General features: G+C 36.1%; 3 non-coding genes across 3 annotated transcripts; 2 read left to right on the top strand and 1 right to left on the bottom strand.

The window, feature by feature from the left end:
• Positions 1-1,105: 1,105 nt before the first annotated feature.
• On the top strand, positions 1,106-1,212 carry LOC128294629 (small nucleolar RNA R71). The gene has a single exon (XR_008284937.1). It is a non-coding gene; the product is annotated as a small nucleolar RNA R71 (small nucleolar RNA).
• Positions 1,213-6,713: 5,501 nt separating this feature from the next.
• LOC128294290 (small nucleolar RNA R71) lies at positions 6,714-6,820 on the top strand. The gene has a single exon (XR_008284604.1). It is a non-coding gene; the product is annotated as a small nucleolar RNA R71 (small nucleolar RNA).
• A 3,167-nt stretch (positions 6,821-9,987) lies between these two features.
• Positions 9,988-10,094, bottom strand: LOC128295019 (small nucleolar RNA R71). The gene has a single exon (XR_008285326.1). It is a non-coding gene; the product is annotated as a small nucleolar RNA R71 (small nucleolar RNA).
• Positions 10,095-11,485: the final 1,391 nt, after the last annotated feature.

Here is an 11,485-nt window from a genome sequence, read left to right as displayed (position 1 = left end):
GTTTGGTTGGTAGTTTATTTTGGAGTATGGCCGAGCACTCCTCGTTGGGTTCCATTGTAGCCAATTCTTCAAACTTCCTTTTATTTGTTAGAAGCTCCTTCAAAAATTTTGCGTATGTAGGCATCTATGAGATAACTTCAACAAAAGGTAAGTTAATATGTAACTGTTTAAAAAGTTCAAGAAATTTACCGAATTATGCATCCATACGGTATTTCTTCAACTTTGTTAGGTACGGGATTGGTGGTTTATATTCCCTCAACACCGATTTTTCATTTTTTTGGGTTTCACCTTTTCATCTTCTTTTCTGTCAGCTTCTGGTGGCAGCTTCTTTGCATATTCAGTTAACACCTTCCCACTCCTTAATGCAACTGGTTTCACATGCTCTTTTGGATTGGGTTCGTTGTTACTAGGTAGACTCCCCAGTGGTCTCTCTGAAATCATCTTAGCCAGCTGTCCTATTTGATTTACAAGCCCTTGAATTGATGCTTGCTGATTTTTAAGTGCAGTTTCAATGTTCTAAAAATGAGTCTCCGCTACTGAAATAAAATTTGTCATCATCTCCTCATGGTTCAGCTTTTTCTCTTGCTGGTAAGGTTGTTGTTGGAAGCCTGGAGGGGGTGGTGGTCTTTGATTGCCTTGGCCTTCCCATGAGAAATTTGAGTGGTTCCTCTAACCTGCATTGTAAGTGTTTCTATAAGGATTATTTTGAGGCTGAGGATTATTACCCATATAATTCATTTGCTCGTTCTCCATGTTAGGGCCGTAGGATGGATATTCTAAATTGCTCGTTCCACCTCCACTTGCATCGCACTGCATTACTAGATGAACCTGTGTAGAACCAAGTAAGCCATCAAATTTTCTATTCAAAAGTTCTACCTGATTGGAAAGTATAGTAATCGAATCAATGTTAAAAAAGTCAGCTACTTTTTTTGGCTTTGTCCTCATGACTTGCCATTGATAATTGTTCAGTGACATCTTTTCTATGAACTCATAAGCCTCTTTAGGTGTCTTATTATTGATAGTTCCACCAGCAACTGTATCGATCATTTGTCTAGTTGAGGGATTTAAACCGTTGTGGAAAGTTTGAACTTGTCACCAAAGAGGTAAGCCATGGTGAAGGCACCTTTTCAATAAATACTTATATCTCTCCCATGCATCATAAAGTGTTCATAAATACATCTGCATAAAAAAAGAGATATCATTCCTTAACTTAGCTGTTTTGGCTAGTGGAAAGTATTTAAGTAAAAATTTTTCCGTCATTTGTTCCCAAGTAATGATTGACCCTTGTGGTAACGAGTCCAACCACTGTTTAGCCTTATTCCTTAATATAAAGGGAAACAACCGAAGGCAAATGACATCATCAGAAACACCATTAATCTTAAAAGTGTCGCAGAATTCTAGAAAATTTGCTAAATGAGTGTTTGGATCCTCGTCCTGTAAACCATCAAATTGAACAAACTGTTGTATCATTTGAATTGTGTTAGGTTTCAGTTCAAAATTATTTGCAGCAACAACAGGTCTAACTATACTCAATTCAGCTCCTGTTAAAATAGGTTTAGCATAATCATACATAGTACGAGGAGCAGGATTCTGAATTACTAGATTTGCAGCAACCACAGGAGGTAGTGGATTATTCTGATTTTCAGCTATCTCCTCGGTATTAGTGTGAATATTGCCCTCTCGCTCTTCCTCTATGTATTGTACGCTTCCCCTTATTTCTCTTCGATTTCTGTGAGCTATGCTCTCAATCTCACTATCAAAAAGCAAAGGTCCTACGGGTTTATTCTAGTCATAAACTATAAAAACCTGCCAGAAGTAAATAAAAGAAAATTTAGTAATTAAAAAAAAATTAAATTGCAATAAAAATAAAGAATGGCTAAAGTAATAAAAATTAAGCATTCCTAATATCTTAGTCCCCGGCAACGGCGCAAAAAACTTGATGGTCCTAAAACTAACTAAAAATTCAACTAAGGCAAGTGCACCTATCGAATAGTAGTATAGTTGAGGTGAGATCGAAAATATTGTATCCGCGAGGACAAAAAGTACTAGTAATTACTATTTTTTTATTATCTAGCCTAAGAATTGAAGGGATGTTTTCTAAACTAAACTTAGTTATCTAACTAACTAAGAACGCGGCAGAGATAAAAGTTGGAAAATATTCTTTGGAAAACCGATGGAGAAGACAATACCCAAGGAAGAATCTACCTATACTTCACTTATCACTTCTGAATTAGATGATTTATTCACTTGACTTAATCTGTACAAATCTTTAATTTATGTTAATATCTCTCTCGAGACTAAGAACAGTTGGCTCTAGGTTGATTAATTGAAATCTCTTTCTAATTAAAACCCCTATTGTCGCATTAACTCGATCTATAGATCCCCTTATTAGATTTGACTCTAATCCGACAGATTTATGTTGTCCTATCTCTAGGATTGCATGCAACTCCACTTAATTATGAATGATCTACTCTTAAACAGGGACTTTTGCTCCACTAAATAAGCACATCAAAAGCCTGAATTAATATCCTGGAATATTAAAGCAACAATTAAAACTCACAATTAAGAATAAGAGCAAGTATTTATCGTATAATTCAAATAGTAATAAGAATCGTCTTAGGTGTCATCTCTCTCAGGAATTTAGGGAGTTTAGTTCATAATAATGGAAAACATATAAAAATTGGGAAAACAACAAAACATAAAGAAATCCAAAGAACTTCTAAGGAAATTGAGTGGAGATCTTCAATCTTGAAGTAGATCTTACTTCCGAGCTGATTCCGATGGCTGTTCTTGAGTATCTCCTGCCTTTTACTCTACGTGTCCCCTTTGATCCTCTTTTAGCCTTTTTCAAATGCCGAAAGTAGCCCAAAATTAGCATTTTCCGAATAGAATTAGACTTTGGCTCGATAGGGACACGGCTGTGTGCCACGTCCGTGTGAAGGTGCTCAGGCCATGTGCAATTCTGACTTGGTTTAATGTCGACACGGCCATGACACAGGGACGTGTAGCTTGCCGGTGTGTCACACACGGGTATGTGGGTTACCCGTGTGGAAGTGTCTAGGCCGTGTGGAATACTGAGATAAGCCCATTTTTTCCGTTTTTGGCCCATTTCTTGCTCTTTTCACCTTTTTATGCTCACCTAAGTATAAACCAAGAATTTAAAGGATTAGGAGCATCAAATTCTCTAAAACTTATGATAAATCATCCAAAAATATGCCAAGCATAGGATAAAAATATGTATATATTATTGTTTATCAATTTTTCGATTAGAGACTAAATTGTTAAAATAGTAAAAGTACAAGGATTTGATGTGAAATTGTTACAAATGTGGGCTATTTTTGGTGCCAGGTGTAACACCCCAAACTCGACCTAGACGTTATGGTAGAATTTGGCGATGTCACATGATAGTGTGTTCGAAAACTAAATTGTTTCGATAAAATTATTTCCATGTTATTACCTATCTTTATCTCTTATTAGTTCTAAAGGGAATCATTTTACTTATTTTAAAAATTTGCTTTAAAATGTTTCTCATTGCGGAAGCTTTTAAAACAAAATAGTTTAAGTAATCGTGAGTTTAGAAAATACGTTAGCTTTTTGAAAATCGAACTTCCTACGACTAGCAGTTATAATTCCACAAAAAAAAATAAAAACCAAATTTAAGCAAAAGTCCCCAAGAGTCCTCAAATTACATCCAAATAATAATAAAACCATAAAACATAAATTAAAAAAAAAACGTAAAGTCCAAAAACTGTGGTCATCGTTGAGTCCTCCGCCACATCGATTCATCTAGGTTTGGGGATTACCTGTGCACATTAAACAGAGAGGGGTGAGTTTACGTAAAATCAGTGTGTAATATCAAAAACAGAGGGAAGTTGCGGCGATGGTGGTTGGATAGTGATCGGATAGGACGTGCGATGAGGTGAGGTTGCGAGGGTGGCCGTATTTTCAAAGAAGGGTGAACAGCGGCTAAGGTTAGGGCTGTGGGAAGAAGAAGACAAAATAAGAAAAAGAAAATAAGGGATTAGGGTTTTATGGGGTAACATGGTCGTGTAATGGCCCGTGTTGGGCCACATGGATGTGTCACACGCTCGTGTGGCCTCTGTTTAGCCCGTGTGCATTAAAAATTCAAGCTCAGTCTTCACATGGCCTTGGACACACCCATGTATCTAGGCTGTCTGGTTGACATGGCCGTGTCACACGGTTGTGTGCAATCTTCTTCATTTCTCCCACGCACGTGTGTCCTCCTACACGCCCATGTGACCTCATACATAGTCGCTTGCCTTTCCCGTGTAACTCTCTGACTTGTTTTAAAATTGAAAATTTTAGCTTCAGGTTTCACACGGACTAGGGCACGCCCGTGTGTCCAAGCTGTGTGGTCTATTTTAGACCTTGTCTCTGTCAATTTTTGGAAAAATTAAATCCCAGGCTTCATACGGCCAATGATACGCCCGTGTGTCCAGGCCGTGTAGCTTACTATCGATTTTTTTCAAAATTTAAAACTAAGTTAGAAGATCCACACAGTCTAGGACAAGCCCGTGTGTCCAGGCCGTGTGGGTTTAAAAACCAATTTTTTATTTTAAAAATTAATTTATTTTAAAAATATCATGAGATAAAATTAGTAAATTAGGAATGTTAACACCCGGGTTTCCAAAATTAGTAAATTAGGAATGTTAACGCCCGGGTTTCCTCCCGAAAAGTACTTATTTAAAGTCTAATCTTGACTTACCTCGTATTCACATGGTCATGGTGGTTCACAGAGTCAAAACTCCTCTTTCTCGTTGTCAATACTTTTATTCAAATAGGGTTTAAGTCGAGTAATATTTACTTTAAAAGTGCCGAAATTAGAATGAGTTACCTCGACTGTACTATATTGAAATACATTGAGTGCCGTAAAAGGAGTTGCTTCGTTTGTGTTAAGCTCTGAAGTGGCAATTCGAGGGTTAGTTTCATCTAACAGTACCTGGATTCCAACCTTAAATTGGTTCGTTCCATCCTTATGCTCGTCATGGCATCGTTTTGGTTCATCGTGTATTCTCAATTTCTCCTTGACATGTGTCTGCCATTCATCTAGTTCATTGATTTTTAGTCTTCTTTCTTCATGAATTGTTTTGTTCTTATCGTATAAACTGGATCATGGTTCTATCATGTTTTTTTGAGGTGTTTCCTGCAAATAATGTTGAGCCACAATGCTATTAACATTAATAGAACTCGTGTAATCATCTCGATCATTAGATAACTTAGTAGAATCACGAGCTTGGAGAATAATTGTGTCATCTCCTACATGAACTATTAGTTCACCTGTACCAACATCAATGATAGTTGCCGACCTAGAATTAAAGGTATGCCACTATTCTCATCCATGTCTAAGATAACAAAATTGATTATGAATATGAATTTATCATTTTTAACAAGCACGTCTTCAATAATACCCCTAGGAAATCTAATGGTTCTATCTGCCAATTAAATGCTCATCCTAGTTTGTTCGGGTTTCCCAAGACCTAGTTGTTTAAACATTTTATAGGGCATGACATTAATACTCTCCCCTAAATCAGCTAAAGCATTATTAACACTTAAACTACCAATTAAACAAGGAATAGTAAAACTTCCTAGATCTTTTAATTTGTTGGGTAGTTTATTCTGTAAGATAGCTGAGAAAAATGCATTTAACTCCACGCGCGACGAATCATCTAACTTCCATTTGTTTGCCAAAAGCTCCTTTAAAAATTTTACAGAATTGGGCATCTGCAAAAGAGCTTCAATAAATAGTAAGTTAATATGCAACTTTTTTAAAAGTTTAAGAAATTTACCAAATTGTTCGTTTGTATGGTCTTTCTTTTTCGCATTTGGGTATGGCATACTAGGTTTATACTCCTTACTTACCAGTTTTTGTTTACTATGACTCACCCCAACCTTACCTTTACTTACCATACTTTCTTGCCTTAGTTCTGGTTCAGATTCCACTAACCCTTCTTCATTTCGAACAGTAATCGCTCTCTTGGGTTAGTTTCGGTGTTGTTAGGCAAGCTACCTTGTGGTATTTCTGAAATCAGCTTAGCAAGCTGACCTATTTTATTATCGAGTCCTTGAATCGATGCTTGTTGATTTTTGAGTGCGGTTTCGATGTTTTGGAAACAGGTTTCTGACATTGAAATAAATTTTGTCAACATCTCCTCAAGGTTTGGCTTCTTCCCTTACGGGTAAGGTTGTTGTTGGAAGCCCGGAAGGGGTTATTGTCTTTGATTTCCTTGACCACCCCACGAGAAATTGGGATGGTTCCTCTAACTTGCATTATAAGTGTTACTATAGGGATTATTAGAGGTCTAGAATTATTACCAATATAGTTGACTTGTTCACTTTCTATGCTAGGGTTGTAGGATAGACATTCTAGATTGTTCATCCCTCCTCCATTTGTATCGCACTGCATCACCGAATGTACCTACGTAGAACCATATACACTATCAATCTTTTTATTCAAAAGTTCTACTTGATTCGATAACATGGTGACCGTATCAACGTTAAAAACACCAGCTGCTTTTATCGGCTTTGTCCTCATGACTTGCCCCTGAGAATTATTCAGTGATATTTCCTCTATAAACTCATAAGCTGCTTCAGATGTTTTGTTATTTAGAGTTCCACCGGTGGCTGCATCGATCAATTGCTTAGTCAAGGGATTCAAACCGTTGTAGAAGGTTTGAACCTGTAGCCATAGAGGTAACCCACGGTGAGGGACCCTTCTTAATAAATCCTTATACCTCTCCCATGCATCATATAGGGTCCCTAAATCCATTTGCAAGAAGGAAGAGATATCATTCCTTAACTTGGCTATCTTAGCTGGTGGAAAGTATTCTAATAAAAATTTCTCAATAATTTGCTCCCATGTAGTGATAAACCCTCGTGGTAGGGATTTAAACCACTGTTTAGCTTATTTCTTAATGGGAATGGAAACAACCGAAGGCGAATGACATCGTCAGAAATGTCATTTATCTTGAAAGTGTCGCAGAATTCCAAGAAGTTAGCAAAATGAGTATTTTGGTCTTCGTCCTGCAAAACATCAAACTGAAAAATCTGTTGAATCATCTTAATAGTGTTAGGTTTTAGTTCAAAATTATTTGCAGCAATAGCAGGTCTAACAATACTCAATTTAGCCCTAGTGAGATTGGGCTTGGCATAATCGTACATAGTACGAGGAGTAGGATTTACAGCAACCACAGGAGGTAGCTGATTATTATGATTATCAACCATCTCCTCAGTAATAATAACGTCCTCTTGCTCTTCCACTGTATTCTGTTGACTTTGTCTCTCTTCTCTACGATTTCTGCGAGCAGTGCTTTCAATTTCATTATCGAATAAAAGTGGTCCCGACGGGTATCTCCTAGTCCTAACCTAAAGAAACCTGCTAGAAGCAAATAAAAGAAAATTTAGAAAATAAGAATTAAAAATAAAAATAAAAATGGCTAAAGTAATAAAAATTAAGTGTTCCTATTAACTTAGTCCTCGGCAACGACACCAAAAACTTGATGATGATTCACTTAACTAACTAAAACCATGACAACGAAAAGTGCACCTATCGAATAATAGTATAGCTATAGTGAGTCGGGAATATCGTATCCACGAGGACTAAAAGTACTAGTAATTACTGTTTTTCTATTATTTAGCTGATAAATTGAAGTGATTATTTTTAATCTAAATTTACTAATCTAGTTTAACTATGAACGCAACATAGGTTTCATCTTCCATAGGTTTCATCTTCAATTTACTGGCTAGATAATAGAAAACTTCTTCAATAAGATCCGTCATAGGTTTCATCTTCCCTAGGTATCTAGGGAATTTAGTTCATACTTTGGGAGGAAAACATCTCAAAATTAGGAAAACAACAAAACATAAAGAAACCCAAAAACTTTTAGAGAATTTGATTGGAGATCTTCAATCCTGAAAGAGATCCTGGTTCGAAGTTGATCCTAACGGAATTCTTCGAGTAATTTCTTTATTCTTCTCTCTGTCCTCCTTTAGGTCCTCTTCTAGTGTGTATTTATAGACTTTAGAATGCTCATTTTCTGCTCCTTTTGCTCCCCTATGCTCTCCTAAGTATAGAAACATGAAATTAAAGGATTAAAAGCATCAAATTCACTAAATTATATAATAAATCATCCAAAAACATGCCAAGCATGGGATTAGAACATGTTACTTTTATGGTTTATCACTTTCTTATATTTCTTTTAACCATTAGGCTCTTTCCTTATTCTTGAAATAATTTTTCAATATTTATTTTAAAAACAAGGCATGTAACATACTAGGGTTTAAGGAAAAATTGGCAAAATAATAAAAATGATGCGAGGGAAGGGATCTGAACTTGGATTTCAAGGAAAGATTCACTAGCATTTAACCAAAAAATAATACCTAAAAAATTAAGGCATGACCACTCTCTCTCAATTCACAAACTCGATTCTACTAACCCTCAATTTTTGGGATGTTACATGTAGTGTCGATAGTATGATTTTTGACTTTGCATAGTTCATTGATTTTTCGAGATTAGAGTTACACACTAGTTTGCTATCGAAATGGCATAACCACCTCAACACTTTTAGATCTGTATATGACACAGAAACCTAATCAACCAACATAACTCTTAAGTCGAACACAACTTAATAAACCATTACTTAAAATAGGCATTCGACCCAAAGCATTTGAAATTTGGCCCTTGCAATAGTACGCACAACTTCAGTTGTGTTATCATATTTCATTTCAAAAATAATAATTTTAATTTTAATAAATTTTAGGTCAATTATAATTGTCTATTAGTAGCAATACAAAGAAAAGAGTTGGAAATAAAAGAAAGTTGCAAAAGTGATATCTAATTTGATTTTTAGGATGTGTTTGGATACTACAAAGTAATTAGATGAAAGTGTAATTATTAGTACATAAATTACAATTCTTTTTATAATTACAAGAAATTGTAATTTCCTAGACCTATTTGGTTGATAGAGTGTAATTACATCATAATTCCATAAGTTCTATCTAGTAGCACAAATTGTAATTACACAGCTACTCCTTACTAACCTGACTGGAATGGGTACACAAATCAGACCAATCACACCAATTTGGAACCTAGTGTTTATCGGATAAATTCGAAATAGTAAGTTGCACCCAACTCTTGTTAAAGCTATACTACTGTTCGATAGGTACACTTTCCTTCATCGTGATAATAGTTAGTTTCAAGAACGATTAATTATAAATTTTTAAAACTTGTCGCGAATATCACGTATCAAGTTTTTGACGCCGTTGCTGGGGATCTAAGATATTAGGAACATTTGATTTTTATTGCTTTAGCCATATTTACTTTTTGTGCAATTTATTTTTAGTTTAATTTCACTTTTCTAACTTTTATTTTATTTTCTTCTGATAGGTTTTTCTAGTTTATGACCAGAAGAAACCCGTCAGGACCATTACTTTTCGATAGTGAGATCAATCGTAAAGTTTGCAGAAATCGAAGAGAAATAAGGCGAAGCTTAAGATACACAAAGGAAGAGCAAGAGGACAATATTCATACCACAACTGAGGAGATGGATGAAAACCAGGAAAAGCTGCTACCTTCTGCGATTGCTGCTAATCAGAATCCTGCTCCACGTACTGTGTATGATTATACTAACCTTCTTTAACAGGAACTGAATCAAGCATAGTTAGGCCTGCTGTTGCTGCAAATAATTTTGAACTGAAACCTAACACAATTCAAATGATACAGAAATTTGTTCAGTTTGATGGTTTGCAGGACGAGGATCCCAACGCTCACTTGGTGAATTTTCTGGAGTTTTGCGATACATTTAAAATCAATGGCATTTATGATGATGCCATTCATCTTCGATTATTTCCCTTGTCATTGAGGAATAAAGCTAAATAGTGGTTGAACTCGTTACCACGAGGGTCAATCACTACTTGGGAACAAATGATCGAAAAGTTTTATTAAAATATTTTTCTCTGGCTAAAATGGCTAAATTACGTAATGATATCTCTTCTTTTGTGCAGATGGATTTAAAAACACTCTATGATGCATGGGAGAGATACAATGACCTTTTCAGAAGATGCCCTTACCAGTTACCACCTTGGCTACAGGTTCAAACGTTTCACAATGGCTTGAGTCCTTCGACTAGACAGATGATTGATGCAGCTGCTGGTGGAACTATCAATAATAAGACACCTGAGGATGCTTATGAATTTATAGAAGAGATGTCACTGAATAATTATCAGTGGTAAGTCATGAGGACAAAGCCAACGAAAACAAATGGCGTTTTTAACGTCAATTCGGTGACCATGCTCTCTAATCAGGTAGAACTTTTGAATAGAAAAATTGACGATTTTCTTGGTTCTTCACAGGTTCACCCAGTAATGCAGTGCGAAGCAAATTATGGTGGATCAAGCAATTCAGAATACCTACCCTATGGCCACAACATGGAGAACGAGCAATTAAATTACATGGGTTATAATCCTCGATCTCAAAATAATCCTTATAGTAACACTTACAATGCAGGTTGGAGGAACCACCCGAATTTCTCATGGGGAGGCCAAGGGAATTAGAGACCACCACCTCCAGGCTTCCAACAACCACCCTACCAACAAGAGAAAAAGCTGAACCTTGAGGAAATGCTAACAAAATTCATCTTGGTGTTAGAAACTGATTTTTAGAATACCGAGACAGCACTTAAGAATCAACAAGCGTCGATCCAAGGGCTTGAAACTTAGATAGGACAACTCGCCAAATTAATATCTGAACGACCACAAGGTAGCCTGCCAAGTAACATTGAATCTAACCCAAGGGAACAACTCAACATAATTACCATCCAAGACAAGGAAGGGTTAGTGGAACCTGAACCAGAAGTGAAAGCAAAGTTGAGGTAGACCACAGTGAACAAACACCAGTAAGTAAAGAGTAAAAACCTCGTGTGCCAGACCCCAATGCGACAAGGAAAGACCACACAGATGAACAATTCAGTAAATTTCTTAAATTATTAAAGAAATTAAATATTAACCTACCATTTATTGAAGCTCTTTCGCAGATGCCAAACGCAGTCAAATTCTTAAAGGAGCTTTTAACAAATAAACAAAAGTTGAATGAGGCGTCGCATATGGAGCTAAATGCCATTTGCTCAGCCATACTACAGAATAAGCTGGCCAACAAATTATAAGATCCATGAAGTTTTACGATTCATTGTTTAATTGGTGGCTTAGATGTTAATAATGCATTGGCTGATTGAGGGGCTAGTATCAATGTCATGCCTTAAAAAATGTTTGAGCAACTAGATCTTGGGAAACCCAAACAAACTAGGATGAGTATTCAATTAGCCGATAAAACAATAAAAAATCCTAGGGGTATTATTGAAGATGTACTCGTTAAGATTGACAAATTTATATTCCCAGTTGATTTCGTTGTTCTAGACATAGAGGAGGATAGTAACGTTCCTTTAATTTTAGGGAGACCCTTTTTAGCAACTGC

Source organism: Gossypium arboreum, chromosome 6, assembly GCF_025698485.1.
Source record: "Gossypium arboreum isolate Shixiya-1 chromosome 6, ASM2569848v2, whole genome shotgun sequence".
Taxonomy (NCBI): domain Eukaryota; kingdom Viridiplantae; phylum Streptophyta; class Magnoliopsida; order Malvales; family Malvaceae; genus Gossypium; species Gossypium arboreum.
This window is presented reverse-complemented; position numbering and strand designations above follow the sequence as displayed.